Source organism: Acinonyx jubatus, chromosome F2, assembly GCF_027475565.1.
Source record: "Acinonyx jubatus isolate Ajub_Pintada_27869175 chromosome F2, VMU_Ajub_asm_v1.0, whole genome shotgun sequence".
Lineage (NCBI taxonomy): Eukaryota > Metazoa > Chordata > Mammalia > Carnivora > Felidae > Acinonyx > Acinonyx jubatus.
In genome coordinates this window covers 23,307,419-23,326,043 of record NC_069394.1, presented here as the reverse complement: position 1 = coordinate 23,326,043, position 18,625 = coordinate 23,307,419, and the positions used below count along the sequence as shown (strand labels likewise).

The following is an 18,625-nucleotide window of genomic DNA, read 5'->3' as shown; positions in this document are numbered from 1 at the left end:
TCGCGTCGCGGCGCCCCGGGCCCGGCCGAGGGGCGCCCGCGCCCCCCGCCGCCCCCCGCCGCCCCGCGGCCCGCCCGGGCCCCTCCTTACCTGTTGATTAATCGTCAAGAACACCCTCGGCAGCCCGAAAGATGGTGGCGCGGCGGCCAGAGCCATGAACCGTCTTCTGTTGTTTGCAGAGTTGATCTTGGATTATTGGGGGGGAGGGGGGGGAGAAAAAGGTCTTTCCTGCCTCCCCCCCTTTCCCTTCCCTCCCCCCCTTTATAAAAAAAAAGAGAGAGAGAGAAAGAGGGAGAGAGAGAAAGAGAAAGGAAATAGAGCAAGGATGTGCCCGGTGCCGGGTGGGAGAGGGGAGGGGGTGTTGTTTTTTGTTTAAAAAAAAAAAAAATAGGAAGGCGAGAGAGCGATCGAGAGGGCGCGGGGTCTGGAGAAACGAGCAGCACCAAAAAGAGGACGCTTGAGATTGCAGTGAGATCGGGTCTTTATCAGAAATGTTATCGCTTGTCAGGACCTCAGTCTCCGCGCATTACGTCAGTTTCAAGACACCAACACTATTAATATCAAAGGAGCCTTCGCGGAGGAAAGCGCCACCCCAGACCGAGCTCCCTTAAAGAGACAGCGCGCGTCCCCGCGCCGCCGCCGCCGCCGCCGCCGCCGCCGCCGCCCCGCCCGGCTCCGAGCACCCGCCGCCGCCGCCGCCGCCGCCGCCGCCCGCCGGGACCGGCCCCGGCCGCGGCGAGCCGGCTGCGCGAGAACTTCGCCCGAGTCGGAGTGCCGCAAATGAGAGCTGCGCGGTGCCGGGACCCGGCTACCTTCCCGCCCCGCCTCTCCCCCCTCCTCCTCCCCCACCCCCAAGTGTGAACGTGCGGGCTGGAAACCGAGGAAAAAACCGAAAGCTTTAGGAATAATGTGATAAAGACGAGGACCGACCTACCTTGGGGGGGGGGGGGGGCAGGTGGGGGCCAGTGCGTGGCGGCCAAACCGATGGTACCAGAACACCCGGAGATGCTATCATGAACAATCAAAAGAACTCTAAAAGTGCTTTTACCTTTTCGGATGTTACTTTCCCTTCTCCCTCCCAATTAAACGACGCAGAATTGTGTGTGTGTGTGTGTGTGTGTGTGTGTGTGTGTGTGTGTGTGTTCGCGGCCCTTCCCCCGCCCCTTTTCTAGGACTGGAAGAAGTCTTAGGACACCTAGTCGGTGGTCAGTGTTTCCCATGCATCTGATGGCGAGAGGGCTGAGGAGAACAACTTGAACTCTATCCTGAGTTGGAGAAGTGCGGACTGAGGTTGCTATGGTTTTCTGAGCTGGGGAGAGGCTGGCAAGCTCAATGGGTGCTTAAAGGGGGTAGTACAAAATAGATAAAATGGGAACATTATTCAAATGCTGCAAGATTAATACCTGCTGATCTTTGGGGGTTTAGTAGCAGATAAGGAACTCTGAATTAAAGCATGACATTCTTTTTACTACTTCACATCTCCAAATACTCTCATTGTTAAGTGAAATTCCCTCCACACGAAGTTACTGAATTGAGCGGGGGTTTTTTTTCCTTCTTTTTCCTTTTTTAACTTCTAAAGATCAACAATGCATAAAAGAGTACCATGACAGGATTCAAAGAATAGTAGGTGTTAAAAACTAAGTAAACATTTCTTGGGCGTTTGGACTTCATTTTCTTCAGTTGGGTGACTTTAAGTGGCATGTTTTTCCTCTAGTGAAAGTCAGTTTAAGCTAATTTTGTGCTAAAAGAAGAAGCATCCTTCCTTCTCCAAACTACAAAATGATTAAAATTAGAACTTTAGAGGTACAATCATGAATCTGTGAAATGAAGATGAAGTAATTTCCTCCAAAATATTTTCCCCTAAATGATTCTTGCATCTCTTAAAAGATGAAAATATATTTTAGAAACATCAGAAGTGAAAAAGCCAATCATAAAAAAAAAAATTAAACACTTAAGCATGTGCTTTTAGAAACTTCTTTTTCTGTAGTCTTCATTTCTACTTAATATACCTACTCAGGCAAATACGTGATTCCTTTTTGTAACGCTTTTCTTCCAGAATAAAATTCGGTAGTGTGTCCCATACACTCTCTCTGAGTACAAAAGCAATAATTCTTTTGCAATAGAGAAACTAGTCAGGTAAAAGAGTAGTCAAAATACAATTTCACAATGAGGCAAACTATATATTCCCTCAAGGAGTAAGAAGACAATGAGCCTCAGATGCGGAGTTATTCATATGTTATCATCAATTTAAATTAATTTGGGAACAGAGTTAGATTTATGTATAGTCCTGCTTCCAGGGAAAATTAATATCAAAATCTTGAGTAAATCTCATAGTCAGCTACTAATGACCACCTGCATATTTCCACACTAGAGTCATTTAATACTGTCCACCACCAATTTCCACTGTAAAAAATATTCATATATTAAATATAGACCCTTATTTTCTTTTTTAAGTCATAAATTAGCTTACCAAGTTTTATGGAAATATGCACAGCACAGCGAGGGGCATTTTTATTCAGGGAGGAAAAAAGGATCTGAGTGAAACATTCTTTAGCCATGACTAACTAAAAATATGAGATCAAATAAATTTTGAAATAGGCATCTCAATATAAAACCGTTTGTACTTAAAGGGTTAATACCACCTAAGACTGCTGGAGCTGGTATCTAACTGATAAAATCTGAGGCGGTGGCATCATAGCAGCAAAGTTAAACAGTACAATATATCACAAGGATTATCCCCTAATCTCCTTTTGCTCCCCAAGATTTAAAGGGCATTTTAAAGGGGGAAGTAATCTTCCTCTCTGTCACCCTCAAATCTAAGGCAATCGTTAAGAGTGTAAATTTACTCACATGAAACAATCATTGATTAAATTGGTTCAAAAAAATTAAATTACATGCCTTTGCAAGCACAAAACCCTTGGGATGGCTGGTGTTTTTCCACCTGTAATAATACAACATTTGACCATTAAGTGTACCCAAAATTATATATTACATAAAAAGTTAAAGCCAATGGTCTGAGGGTGAATTATGTCCTTTAATTGAAAGGATAAAGTTACCCTTCAGGTACTGAAGCCAACAAATTCATGGTCACTTAAAAATCTAATGAATGAAGTTTCACGGACTCAATTCTGCTGAAGCTTGCCTGAGACATGAAGAATCTCTTCATGTTACTTTTTGTATTTCAAGTTAGAGTATAGCAGATCAAAATGCTGTCTGTATCAATCCATTTACATTAGCCACAAAAGATCTGTAGAGAACTTAATAAAAGCACATCTATTTTTGTGAACTTTTTCAAGCAAATTACTTATTTATTTATGAAATAATTTATGAAGAAAATTTTTACCTCATGCTTTAGATACATTACATATGCTCTTGATTGACACAATATGTTTAAGCTCAAAGGCCCTCGTAGCATTTTTTTAATTCTAGTAGGAATATTTCAAAACAACCAACTAATACATGAGATCATAATTGTTTGACAGTTGTTTTTAATATATAAAATAAGTTATGTATATTGTTTTTCTTCAAATGTTTGTTGATTTGTTTTTATAGTCCTGACATTTGCATGGCACAAACTGAATTAGGGGAAATATTAAAGATTTATTTACATTTATTATCTTCTGCTGTCAAACATATGCAAAGCTCTTAAAACTATTCTCTTCTTTTGCTTTTATTTACAATGTGTTTCTCAACAATGGAGCCTGGATGTGAATATAACAACCTGTGCCTTTATACAATACATCAGAAAATAAAGAAGAAATTAAGAGAAATTTTAAAAAGCAAACAAAAGAAATAACTTCCAACTAAAATAACTTCTTTATAATCTTTCATAAGTCTGTGATTCTGGAATATTCTCTTATGGCTGGACCACTGATGAAACAGTGCCTTGAGCTGTAGTAGGGCTTACTGTTTATTAAAATTACATAATGCACTTTTTCTGTTTTACTATTTAAACGTCCTTTTCTCCCCTTTTCTTGTAGTTTATTCAGCAGAGATACAAAGAGGGATTAATAGTTAAGCACAAGTGTACTTGTTTTACATTTTCAACCTCTTAGCACATAACTTTAACTTACAGTTCCAGTGCCTGTAATCACAATGATTTTACCTGATGGAACACGTATTTCAGAAATGTAATCCAACTGTTTACCCTAGCACGTCATAAATTGCTATCCCTTTCAGAAACCTCAAAGATTGACAACTGTTGGTCCTAAATGCCTACTGCTATAACACTGCTAATATAATAATAATACTGCTAATATCGAGAAAATATTTGTGTATTATTTGCTCTCAAATTAGGACTAAGTCATGTAAAATGGAAGACCATTTTGCCTTCCAGAATATCAAAAGCAATTGTTGAAGTGGTCTGCCTTCCTTGTCCTGGCACCTAAAGGAACAGAGCATAGCAAAGATGAAGTTCCCTCAGTCTATTCCTTCTCCCAATCACACACTACTCGAGCGTAAAAGAAAAAAAAAAAGACTGTTCTGCACAAATTATGATCATTTTCCAAACTACCTACTGCTGAGCACCTCTGGGTGAATTTATGAAAGATAAATTCAGCTTTAAATAGCCTGTATCTGGTATTCAGATTCACACTTACACTTGCCAAACCTCCCCCCTGCAATATCAGGCAACTGCCTAGTTAAACAGATGGGCCTGCAGCCCACCCTAAAAGCCAACAAACATAGGCTTTATTTAATTGAAAGAGGAAACAAATTTCCGAGGTGTAGGCACACACAGGCATGCACACACACATGCACGCACACACACACACAACATCTCTGCCAAAGGTGCCCCAGAATAATAGTAAGAATTCCTGCTTTTTCAATAGGTTTTATGAATAGCCAAGCATACACTATCCATTGGATTGAAAGTGTAATGAAATCGATCACTCAGAGCTGTGTGTTCTAACCAAACCACCATGGGAAATAGCAGGACTCACTCCATTCTCTTAAGTAACAGACAGAATTTTCATCTGAATTAACCCAGATCCACCATGTGACTCTGAAGAGTGGGTATTTTCCTAATGTTCTTCATATTTTTACCCCCTGCTCTATTATGTTCCCTTGCTGTACTCTCTCATCCCATCCACTCTCCAAACTACGCAATTAACTCTCAAGTTGTATATAACAAAGCCCAACACTCAATTTTGCCTACTTGTCACACTGAAATATTCCACCAGAAATTCAAATGTGTGAATTTGAATGATATGATATATGTCTAATACCATAATTTAGGAAGAAGAGGCTATAAAGACAAACAACATGGAAGGAGGAAGGAAATAGACAAACCCTATCTCTGTTAAAGGTATGAGTCATCCAGACCAGAAACCTCAGACATTTGACATCTTTGGTAATACCCTCTCCCACAGGCCCCACATCCAATCAGTTACCAAGTCTTCCTATTGTTTATTTTCTAAAGGCTTTTGTAACTCCTACGGCCTTTCTTTCCATCCACGTGGACCCTTCCCAAATTAAAAAGTTCTCTCTTCCAATACATCCCATTGAGCTTCCCCTCTTCACTCTCTCTCTCTCTTCATTATTCTAAGGAGCTACCAGATCAGATCATCAAACTTCTGCATTTTCCATTCCTCAGGACAAAAATCCCATGACTCCCAACTAACAAAAGAACAGCACCAAAGTGCTACAGGCCATTCAAGTCTTCCTATCATCTAGTCCCAAACACTTTCTGGTCTCATTCTTCACTCTATTCTTCCACACAGGCCCATCTCCTGATCCACCAAGAGAGACATTCCCACACCTGTCTGACACTTCAGAACATTTTTTTGTTTGTTTGTTTGTTCTAATGCTTACTGGCACCTTGCACTTGGAAGGCCTTGAAGGGCCTTTCATACCAACTCTCCAGGCAAAATACCGTCCCTTCTAAGATCACACTCAGATTCTGCCTTTCATATGAAGCCTTCCCCAAACTCCACATCAGAATCAGCAACGTAAGAAGTAAGCTTCTATCGGTCTTACTTTCGTCTCTAGCTGGGGATTCATCATAGTGACTTGCATAATGCTGCTTGTTGACTTCGTGTCCCACCCCTACTAAACTGTAAGATTCTTGAGGGCAGAAGACCATCGAATCATAGGTATTCAGTAACATCTGTTCAGTCGAATTTGGAGATTGTAACATCTTTACATTTTACTTAGAAACACACTATTGAGCCCAAGTTTCAAACGTTCCATGTGGCCTTTTCTTCCTCTCTTTCTCTTCTTTTTTTTCTTTAATACATATGGGCTGATGCACCATGTGCCAGTTGAAGCTTCTGGGTGGTCTTCATCTCCGCAGCATATTTTTGGCAACGTATCAGAGAAGACGTTTGTCCTCCTCTGAAATATTGTCCTCATTATCATTAAGTTTGGGTTCATGATTCCATGTTGCTCTAAAAATAGTGAATTAAATGATCTTTAACTAAATCCTAGGCATTAAACTGTGGGGGTATAGAAAATGAGATTAAAGCTGAGAAATTTTAGATGGGGAGGGATTATTTGTAGTTTTAGAAGCCATAAGAACATTAATGGTGTTTTTCTCTATATTATTTAACATTAAAATATTAAATCATTTTAGCTTAAATCTATCTATCGATATCTATTAATTTTGCAGATGTTAAATTATCAAAGATGAATGTGCAGGTTCCCACAGGGATCATGTTTCATAATGTATTATGAATCCCACGGAAGTGTGTGTGTGTAAGCATGTGAGCATGTGTGCATACATGTATATGTGTCTAGGAGCATGTGATCATCTGGAACATGAAAACTTTGGTTTAGTTAACATTCCATGTTGGTGTTCAGACAATTGATTTATCCTTGGTTCATCTAGATAACTTGAATGGGCTGGTACTTAGACAAGCATGTAGAAAGACCCTAGACTGTCAGCTTCTGGAAGGAAGCTTCTGTCCACGTTCTCTTTCTGCCATGCAGATATGTAGATGTAGATACACTACATCACCTGGGCCCTCTTGCCATTTGGTTTCTGGAGGGGTTTGACCACTGACATCATCAGGTCAGAGAATGGGAAAAACAGACAGGTTACTTTTTCCCTTGATTCCTCCTGTCCAGGCAGCCTCTCTACCAAGGCTACATGCTTATAGGATTCCAGAAATAAGCTTCCTATCCCTTTGTGATTTTAAGCCTAATGGCAGATGCTTCTGGCTGCTGGTAGACCCTGGATATTTCACTATCTCTTTCTCCCTAACTGTTGACCATGATTTTGTAAATGATCCTTCTTCATTTAAACTCTCTTCCAATTCTTCTTTGAGGGTGCCATGTGTTATCTGCCTAGACTCTGACTGATACAGAAGAACTTGTGATAAAAGCATCTTTGTACCCTAGCGTCTAACATAGTCCTTGTAATATAATTTAATAAAGTTAAACAAATATATATTGAATAACTATCATCTGACAGACACTGTGTTAGGGGTTGGGTACCCCAGAGTAAATGAGCTGGCATGCTCCCCACCTGTGGAATTTATGATCTAATTAAGTGCTTCTTAAACTATCTTGGGTTCTTTCTAAAACTGCAAATGTATAGGCCTCACCTACTGAAGTGCATTTCTGTAGGTGAGGCCTGAGAATGTAATTTTAATAAACATACCACGTAATTCTTGTATTCACCAAGATGTGAGAGAGATCCATCCTTTGGCTCTGGCAAATACTAAATAATCCAATACAAATGTGAAGATGCAAATACCTTCCTGTATGTTACTTTGGTGACTGAGTGAAGGCATGAATTAATGTTAATAATAAGGTAGTTCAGATATGACCACTATAAATGGTCTTATAGTGGTTTGTAATGCATAGGGCACTGGAGCTACTGCCCGTTCATGGGGTGAGCAAAAGTTGGGGTAGAGGATGCTCTATAAATTGCGCTAATTGTTTCTGATAATCATGCTATATTGTATTAACTCCCATCCCCTCTCCTTCCTCTCTAGCCCACAGGTACAAATCCACTACAGCAGCCCCAGCTGTGGGGTTTCCCCAGCAGAGCAGAGCCCTGGGCATTTGTTCCAATTTGCTCTAGTCTAGACTCTGGAGATAGCTCTGTCTGAAAGAGGAGCACGGACACTCATAGTTCAAAGCTAATTAAGTTCAGTAAGATAAACAAGGTAAGACTCCTGAGAATAAGGGGAATTTCTTGAGCCCCAAGAAATTCACAAGTTCAAGATTGAGAAGATTCATGATACCTGAGACTTACAGCTATTTTATGCAGACTTCCCAAAGATGTAGATAAAGGGCATGACAATAACTACAGATAACCACTACATGATCATTGTGGTTGCTGTTTTACGAAATATTAATGACCTTTTTTCTATTTTTCACTTAAACTAAGTTTCTACGCAGTACTACCTAATTGTTCTCAATCTTCTTTTTTAAAACAGTTTTTAATGTTTATTTACTTTTGAAGCAGAGAGAGTGAGAGAGACAGAATGTGAGCGGGGGAGGGGCAAATAGCGAGGGAGACGCAGAAACTGAAGCAGGCTCCAGACTCTCAGCTATCATCACAGAGCCCCATGTGGGGCTCAAACTCATGAGCCGTGAGATCATGACCTGAGCTGAAGTCAGAGGCCCAACCAACTGAGCCACCCGAGCGCCCCTGTTCTCAATATTCTTTAATGTGTTTTTTAAAAAGCAGTCCCGGGCAAGATCCCCAAACTACTCACGTTCAATTATATAACTCGTCATGCAGAATATCATAGCACAATCCATACACATATATTTACATGTATATTAAACTCTTTAAACAAGGAAATATAATCAAAACATACCTCCTATTATCTCTCCTAAACACAAAAACACATGAAGAATGCAAATACTGATTCAATTATGCCATGAGTTTCTAGTTACTATATGTTAGATTTGGACAGGTAAAATCTCAAGACCACTTGGGGGTACTTCAAAACAAATTTTATTTTATTTAAAGAGACATACCACTTCATCTTGATATACTAGGTGAATAAAGGCAATTCTACCTTTAGACCATAAAAGTGAAACTGAATGTAAAGTAGCCATGTAGAAACAACCCATTCTGTAGGGTACATCTGAATAACTTGCATAGATTAAAATATGGAATATGTTCTCATGGTACAAGCATTGGTTACAGTTGATAACTCTATGATCTGTCCTACTAGGCAGTATGCACTGCTTAGTATGATATTACACTGTGACTTACAATGTCATTAGACAAATTTTAAAATCTCGCTCAATGTTTCATCACATATCCAGCATGATATTCTATTGACAGAGCAGAGGTAAGAGCTTAGGGCCATTCTGCTTTATTAAGATTTTTTATGACTCAACCACAAGCTACTCTAACAAGTACACATTCCTTAACCATATTTTGGGCAGTGGGTTTCTTTTCTCATTCAGAACATCATTAGAGAAAAGTTATATAACTTCTACCGAGGTCATTGTAAAATTTAGCCTCTCTGTATGCACTTCAGGTCTCCTGCTTCAAGGATGCCTTAGTAAAGAGTATATCGGAGGAGGAAAAACATCCGCATGGTTATTAACAAGCATCGGCTTTTTATTATAATGTATTTCCCTCCTCTAATTTTACAAGTAAAGAAACAGAAACCTAGACAGTCAAGGACTGCAATGCCCAAGTAAACACCAAAGTAATCACAATGGCTAACACTTACACAGAACTTGCCATGTACCAGACTCTGTTCTAAGTATTTCACATATATGAGTTCGTTTAATCCGGACAAATACTCTATGAAGTAGGTATCATTATAATCTCCATCTTATAGATAAGAAACAAAAGTATATGCAATAACATAGCCAAAGTCAAACAGGCAGTCAAGTGTAGAATTAAATGGGTCAAGGGGCTAAAGTCTCACTATACCATACTTTTATTTTGGTGGCAGAACTAGGACTCCAATCTATGTTTCTTTTTTAAGTCTATTCTTTTTTAAAAAAATTTTTTTAACGTTTATTTATTTTTGAGACACAGAGAGACAGAGTGCAAGCAGGGGAGGGGCAGAGAGAGAGGGAGACACAGCATCTGAAGCAGGCTCCAGGCTCTGAGCTGTCAGCACAGGGCCCGATGGCCCGATGTGGTGTTCGAACTCATGAGCTGTGAGCTCATGACCTGAGCCTAAATCAGACACTTAACTGACTGAGCCACCCAGGCACCCCTCCAACCTATGGTTTTGACTTGACATTAAACCTTGCAATTCTGAAGTACGTGTGCGTGTTTGCGTGTGTGTCCACTTGTGGTTAACACTTGCTATTTTTTAGCTACCAGCATCCATTCTCTCTTCCCTAGCAATAGCCCACTGGTTTCCCTCTGGAGGAAGACAAACCCCTGTTCTTAATCCATAACGATGACTCACAGCAAGAAAAGCAAGCATCTGACTCCGGCCTTGCTTATCAGAGCATCACATTCAGGAACCTGACAGAGCTGGAGCCAAGGAGACCTCAGGGGACAAATGGAGAGAAAATCCGGATCTTGTATTCCACCGCACTCAGTCCTGAGAAGCCATGAGGCTGGAGCTCTCGCAGCTGTCTCTCCATCACAGAAAATTTGAGCGGATGCAGAGCAAACAGAGCTTAGGCCTGGAGAGACAGATCCCGGGTTCTGCAATGTTGCTGGGGCCACTGAATAACACCACACCCCAAGTCAGTTGTAATCCCTGCATGCACTAGTTTTCTTTGTTTACGGCTTAAACCGATATGAACTGGTATCAAAGAACTATACTATTATGGAATTTAAAAAATTTATAATTGTAGCCAAATATAAGCAATTCTAACAAACAGACTTTCATGCCTTTCATCCAAATTGGTATTGCACAGATTGATGACCCATCTTACTTGCCAGACTTGGCTCTGTGTAATTTTTAACAATACTCAACATCATATCCACCCTCAGATGGCAAAGACATAGATGTATCAGGAAAGATTGGAAAATGCAGGGATCATATCCAAAAGACAAATTCCAGTAACTGCTGTGAACAACAGCAAGGTGTTTTGAATACCTTGTGCTCCCTTAAGCTCTGGGGTATTGTTTGTTTAAATTAGCGGCTTTAGTTAATAATCTTAAATTACATATGTCCTTTGCTTGGCAAATTACTCTTATTGTATTTATAGAAGGCAATACCATTCAAAATGGTACAATACCATTCAAAACTTACTGAAAGAAGAAAGGGAGTAGGTAAAATATTTATCAAAGCACATGGATAACCCTTTGGAATTAGAAAGGTTCCATATGAAGATGACCAAGGAATTCAAACCCACACATGTTTACGTATATTTTGAAATCTAAAGATTATTGGCCGAAGGAGATCTAGGGAGACAGATGCAAATGATCTTTCTGACCTTTCTATTATCAGTTTTAATAGTGATTAAATACTGACCTATTACACTGAGCTTCATTATTACTCACTGCACTGTATGCAACCTGGCTTTGGAGGTTTCTGTTTTATGTTTACCTGCAAACACAGCACATATTAAAACAAGGTTGTTCTGTAACAATGAATAAGACACCAAAGTGTAAGAGATCTTGACTCTGGATGTTATACCAAATCTAAAAATTCTGTTAAATTAGGAAAATATTTGGATTATTGTTACCATCTAATACATATTTTCCAATTTATCCATGAAATATTATTTTTAAAAAATAAAACTGTGGGACAAAGCAAAATAACAACATTATTTTACTCTAGTCTAAATAAAGTTATATAATGTTAGACCTGAAAGTTTCCTCAAAAATCTATTCATGTAACTGTTCTCACTTAAATGCAACAACTGAAAAAACAATAACAGTGATAATAATAATGAAAAAATGGTCTCTGACAGGCAATGTGTTAATTAAGTTCTTTATGTTTATTGTCTCATTTACTCTTAAAACAACTCTTTAAAGGAGACATTGTCATTATTCCCATTTCAGAGACGAGAAAAGTGAGGCACAGAGAGAGAATTTACTTGCTCAAGATTACATGGCTGGTGGGTAACAGAACTAAGATGTAAATCCAAGCAGTCTGCCCCCAGTGTTTTCCTGAAATAATAACTAAGTTATTTTATATTATATTTTATACTTAGTGATGATATGTAGTCACTAGGCTAAAAATATCTTTTCACTCACTAAAAATTAGTCAATTATATAAAGACTGTTTACTGAGTGATCTCTTTCTTTTTAGACATAATTTTTCTAAAATAAAGAAATATAATTATTGCAAGTGCTTTTGAATATTATTTAATTGTCTTTAATGGGTTTTCCTTTTATTTTTTTCTGTTTGGGCCAAAATATCAGAAAATCATATAACCAACAGATTCTTGAATATATGACTATAATGCATATTTGTACAAGTTCTGTAATTAAGATAATTTTGAACCTGGCTTATATTGGCATCCCTCAACTAATTTTGTTGGCTAATGATTATGGAATATATTTTGTGATCCTGTTAAAACTTGAGCCAGACCACGTGCCACACCTGTATACAAAGTCCTCTAATGGCTTTTCACGTCATTCTGCATTACATCCAAAGCCCTCACTGTAACTCAGAAAGAATCCCACCACCAGCCCCTACTTTACCTCTCAATCGATTTCCTATTACCCTCACCTTTGTTCACGCTACTCCAGACACTGGCCTCCTTGATATTCGTCTAATGTGAAAACATATTGCCTCCTCAAGGCCCTTGCACCTTCTGTTCCCTCTGGTATATTTTTCCAATGAGTATCCCCATGGCTCTCTCCCTCACTGCATTCAAATATTTACTTAAAAATCAGCTCTTTGGTGAGACCTTTCCTGGACACTCACTTTAAAATGTTAAATCCTCCTGCACATTCACATCCTCCCTTCTTGCTCTATTCTTTATCTACCATGCTTATCGATGTATGATATGAGTTTACTTACTTATCCGATTTATCTCTCTCCTTAAGTTGTATATTTCATAGGTTCAGGTTTTCTTGTTTTGTTTCCTGTTGTATACCCTACATTCATAACAGTACCTGCCATATCATAGGTGCTCAATAATTATTTGTTAAATTAACCAGTTTATTAATAGCAGTTGGTTGTATTGAATTATTTTAAGTAAGAGCAATTTCCATTGCAAATTAGAAAATTGAAATGTCATTAACATAAATGTACCTCTCAGTCCACCTACTTTGAATATTTGATTTTATCATTCAGGTTCTTTACTTGGCAGCTTGCTAATGGGGGTTTAAATTTTATTTATAAAGCATCCCAATCTAATTCATATCACCATCTGCTGATTTTTTTCAGCTTTCCAGATAAGTTAGTATTCAACTGACACCAACTTAATCTAATCAATTGATTGATGGATTGGATGATGGACTGATTAAGTTTTTCATTAAACAAGTATTTCCTGAACACCTACTAAGAATAAGGCACTGCGATAAGAGCAAAAAACTCAAGACCAACAAGAACCCTTCTGCCATAGAACGTATGATCTTATAGGGAAAAGCCATTGGAGCCAAAAATTGAAGCAGGGGAGGTTATAGGGCTATTAGAGTACTTTGGTAAGAGATTAGGGTAGCACCCAAGGAAGTAGAGAGAAGTGAGCAGACATGAGGGATAATCTGCATGCAGAACTGGTGGTATTTCTGATAGATCGGATGTGAGAAACAAGAGGAAAGGAAGATGCAAAGATGCCGTCCAGTTACTTGTAGAAACAGGGTGATGGTGGTGCCATTTACTGGGATGAAAAAGATGAGGGAAGGAACATGTTTTAGTGGGGCAAGTGTGACATTCAAGAGGAGATGTGAAATCTAGAACTTATGGTAAAGAGATCTGGGAAGGAAAGATACAATGCCACTTGTATACTGTCACTTGTCATCAGTATACAAGTGACATTTCAAGCCATAAAAATAGATCACATTGTTTCTGAAAAAATTATAGAAAAGCTGAGAACCTAGGACTGAGACTAGAGAGGCCAATGAGAGGCAAAGATTTCTTGTCAACCAACAAAGGAGATTGGGAAGGAGCAACTCATGTGAAAGAAGGAAAAGCAGGGCAGGGTTCCAATAACCCAAGAAGAAGGAAAATATTTCAAGAAAGAAGGTAAGCTATGAGGTTGAGTCACCTGAGTTGGATTTTATGGAATTAGGTTGTTGGAGATCTTACCACACTATGTTCCAGTGGAATGATGAGAACTGAAACCATAATGGAGAGAGTTGGGGAAGGAGTCAAATGTGAGGAAAAGGAAGTAATGTGCACACACACACAAAACCCTTTTTAGGGTCTATGGCAGTTAAGGATCTGGAGACTTAGTTACTTCAAAGTATGGGTGAGGCAAGACACCTTGGCAGATGCATGAACATGCCATTGGGAAGGGAAAGATCCTGTGAAAAGGGAGTGTTGATAAAGCAGATATGAGAAGGCATAATATAAGAAGCCAAATATGTAAGATGGTGATGAATGGCATCAGTAACATGCCCTCTACTTGGATAGACGAGGGCACACTCCCTTCATTGTGTCACAGAAACGACAAAGATGCAGGTGTGAGTGTATGTTTGGTGACAGGAAGCAGAGACGTGTGAGTGCATCAGGCAGAGTCCTCAGTCACAAGCTGACTGGATATTAAGAGGAAAAGAAATGTATTACACGTGTGCCTGGTAGCTCAGACAAACTCTGGGAGATTGAGCTGGAAAACCAACTCAAATCTTAGCTTCCAGAAACAACAACCCAACCTATCTTTAGAATTAAACTGATAAAGAAATCACTACTACCACCACTGAGCTCAAAATGTGACATTTGAACAGCTGGCACTTGTGCCCCAGAAACTTGCCCATACAGCCATCACCACTGTATCTGCCACCGAGAAAAAAAGAACATTCCTCCTCACTTCCATCTTGTAGTAATAACTCCTTACTTAGAGTCTGGTGCTGGAGCGTCTGATGGTAAAGGCTGTGCCTTAGCTCAAGGGCAGCAAAAAACTCACAAGATTATCTTCTATAAAGGGAGGTTTCTCTTTATGCCTTAGAAAAATTCCTAAAGTGAAGAGTGGCTTCACATGTTGAACAGGTAAAATAAGTATCCCACAAGAACATTCGAGGAAAGACAAAATATACTAGTTTAAAAACATCTTAATAACAAAATCTATTAGGAGCACCCGGGTGGCCCATCAGTTAAGTGTCTGACTTCGGCTCAGGTTATGATCTCACAGTTTGTGGCTTCGAGCCCCACGTCGGGCTCTGTGCTGACAGCTCAGAGCCTGGAACCTGCTTCAGACTCTCTCCCTCTCTCTCTGCCCCTCACATGCTTGCACTCTCTCTCTCTCTCTCTCTCTCAAAAGTAAATACATGATCAACAAGTTTAAAAAAATCTATTAAAAAGATAAAATCTCTTCAAGTTAGAACGATATTATCTCAAAGAATAACACATGATAGTAACATAATTTCAGGGATTATAAATCAGAAAAAAAGAAAATCCTTTGATTATGATACAACAAATACTTAATCACAGTTGCAGATCTTGTAATTCCTGATAGTTAAAATATTTCAAAAAAAAAGTCATTACAAATTTTAATATTTCACAACTTAGCCATGATCCAAAAAGAATGCTCACCACTGGCATAGCTGTTATTCAGGTGTTCTATGTTCACTTTCAGCTCATCAGGAGCCAAAATTATTACAAATTCCTTTTCCCATTTTTAAAATATTAATACATACCGATTCTAAAAAATTCAAGTGCAATAGAAAGTTTCCACAAAATAATTAAAAACATCTGACACTGCATCAGTGCACTTATACTCAGGTACACACACACACACATACATGCACACACACAGTTTTTCATAAATGGTATGTAAGGCATGTTGGTCTGTAGCCCTAAACAAAAGAAATCAAAGAAGAAACAAATAAATGAAAAAATATTCTGTGCTCATAGATTGGAAGAATTAATATTGTTAAAAATGTCTGCACTATCCAAAGCAATCTACAAATTTAGCATAATCCCTATCAAAATTCCAGTGGCACTTTTTACAGAAATAGAACTACCCTAAAATTTGTATGGAATCATAAAAACCCAAAATAGCCAAAGCAATCTTAAGTTGGAGGTATTGCACTCCCTGATTTCAAGATATATTACAAAGTTACAGTCATTAAAACAACATAGTATTGGCATAAATATAGACAAATAGATCCATGGAACATAATAGAGGGCCCCAAAATTGACATATATATGGCCAATTAACGTATGACAAAGGAGTCAAGAATATACAGAAGAAAAGGACCATCTCTTCAATAAATGGTGTTAGGAAAACTGGACAGCTATGAGCAAAAGAATGAAACTGAACCACTCACACCATACACAAAAATAAGCTCAAAATAACGAACAAACAAACAAACAAACTCAAAATGGATTAAAGACTTGAACCAACGACCTCAAACCATGAAACTCTAGAGGAAAGCATAGGCAGTAAGCTCCTTGACATAGGTTTTGGTGATGATTTTTTAAATCTGACACCAAAAGTAAAAGCAACAAAAGCAAAAATAAACGAGTGGGATCCACCAAACTAAAAAGCTTCTGAACAGCAAAGGAAACCATCAACAAAATGAAAAGGCAACCAACTGAATGGGAGAAAATATTTGCACATCATGTATCTGATAAGGTGTTAATATTCAAAATATGTGAAGAACTCCTACAGACAACTGCAAACACAAACCAACAAATAATCTAATTTAAAAATTGACAGATCTAAATAGACATTTTTCCAAAGAAGACATAGAGACGGCCAAGAGACACATGAAAAGTTGTTCTGCATCATTAATCATCAGTGAAATGCAAATCAAAACCACAATGAGACATCACCTCACACCTCTTAGAATGGCTATTATCAAAAAGACAAGAAGTAACAAGTGTTGGTGAGGATGTGGAGAAGAGAGAACCTTTGTGCGCTGTTGTTGAGAATGTAAGTTGGTGCAGCCACTATGGAAAGCAGTATGAAGGTTCCTAAAAAATTAAAAATAGAACTATTATATGACCCATCTATTACACTGTTGGTATTTAGCAGAAGAAAGTAGAAGTACTAATTTGAAAAGAGATATGCATCCCTATGTTCACTGCAGCATTATTTACAATTGCCAAGACGTGGAAACAACCTAAGTGTCCACTGATGGATGAATGGATATATAATGGAATACGATTCGGCTATAAGGAATGAAATCTTGCCATTTGTGAAACACTCATGGACCGTGAAGGCATTATACTGAAACAAGTCAGACAGAAAAAAAGAAAAATATCATATGATCTGTCTTATATGTAAGATCTAAAACAACAACAAGGTACAGAGAACAGATTGATGGTTCCCAAAGGTGGAGGTATGAGGTGGGAGAAATGATGAACTGGTTTTGTTTCTCTTTCTTAGTTTAAATAAGTTGAATTTAAAAATAAATAAACCTGTGAATAGTAAAAGAATAATTTCTTTTTTTTTTAAGTAGGCTCCACACCCAGCACAGAGCCCAACATGGGGCTTGAATTCATGACCCTGAGATCAAGAGTTCGAGGGTTAACCAACTGAGCCACGCAGGCACCCTTCCCTTTCATAATTGATAAGATGTTGTCCTCATGTTTCCATTCTATTTACATCATTATTTTCAATGGCTGTGTAAAGTGTCCATCTGTTTTGTTTTAGGATGTTCCCAGTTTTCACAATTGCAAAGAGTGCCATGAACATTCTTGAAAGTAGACCTTTTCACAGCTGGTTATCTCTTTAAGTCAAGTTCTAAGAAATGAGGTTACTGAGATACAGATTATATACATTTTATTTTATTTATTTACTTTTTTGAGAGAGAGAAAGATTGAGAGAGAGAGAGTGAGAAAGTACGTGCATGCAGGAGAGAGGGGTAGAGGGAGAGAGAGAATTTTAAGCAGGCTCCATGCTGCCTGATATAGGGCTCAATCCCATGATCCTGGGATCATGACCTGAGCCAAAATCAAGAGTTCAACGCTACACCAACTGAGCCACCCACACGCCCATACATTTCACATTCTGATGTGTATTACCCAATCATCTTCAGGAATAAGGCACTGATTATATCTTTACCAGCATGGGCTGAAGTGCCCATGGGAACTAAGACTTTTTTGAAGACACTTGTAGGAAATGGGCAGGGATACATAATTTCACACTTTCTGGGGCATCTCTCCTGGATCCTTCAGGGTTACCAGGGCTCTATAATCAAGTTGGCATTTACTATTCCTCCCAGATTTTCTCTCCTATGAATTTCATTCAGTGGGGAAATGTAGGAGAACAAAGTATGAAGCCAGCGAGTAGCTTCAGACTTTTCTTGTGTTTATAAGTTTCAAAATCAAAGTTCATTGGTTTCTCTTCAGCCTATTTGGTTACCTACACAGATTCCACCTGATAGAAACTCATAAATGTAGTTCTGTGAAACAGCATCTAATCCCATCTCCTCACTTCACAGCTAAAGAAATGAAAACTCAGAGAAATTTAGTAACTTCTCAAGTTCACACAGTTTCTTAGTTAAAAAAAAAAGTAACAGAACCAAATTTAGTTCTGGTGCTAGGATATTTTCCCTACCCATTTCTAGGTTAGATTATGTCATATGAGTTCAAGCCATTCTTAGATATGTTAAACATTTGGAGAAGTAGGTTATCTCCTTCAGGATTTGACTTTTAAGCTATGTATCATGTAGTAT

The 18,625-nt window shown here is 38.6% G+C and overlaps 1 protein-coding gene across 2 annotated transcripts in view; it reads right to left on the bottom strand.

Annotated features, from left to right (window-relative positions):
* The window catches only part of TRPS1 (transcriptional repressor GATA binding 1), a 257,443-nt gene extending 256,823 nt beyond the window's left edge, over positions 1 to 620 (bottom strand). The window contains exon 1 of one of the 2 annotated variants that reach the window (XM_053208121.1): positions 91 to 620. The gene's annotated coding sequence lies outside the window, so the exon portion shown is untranslated. The remainder of the gene's footprint in view (positions 1 to 90) is intronic. The other variant, XM_053208123.1, reaches the window with a different exon arrangement.
* Positions 621 to 18,625: the final 18,005 nt, after the last annotated feature.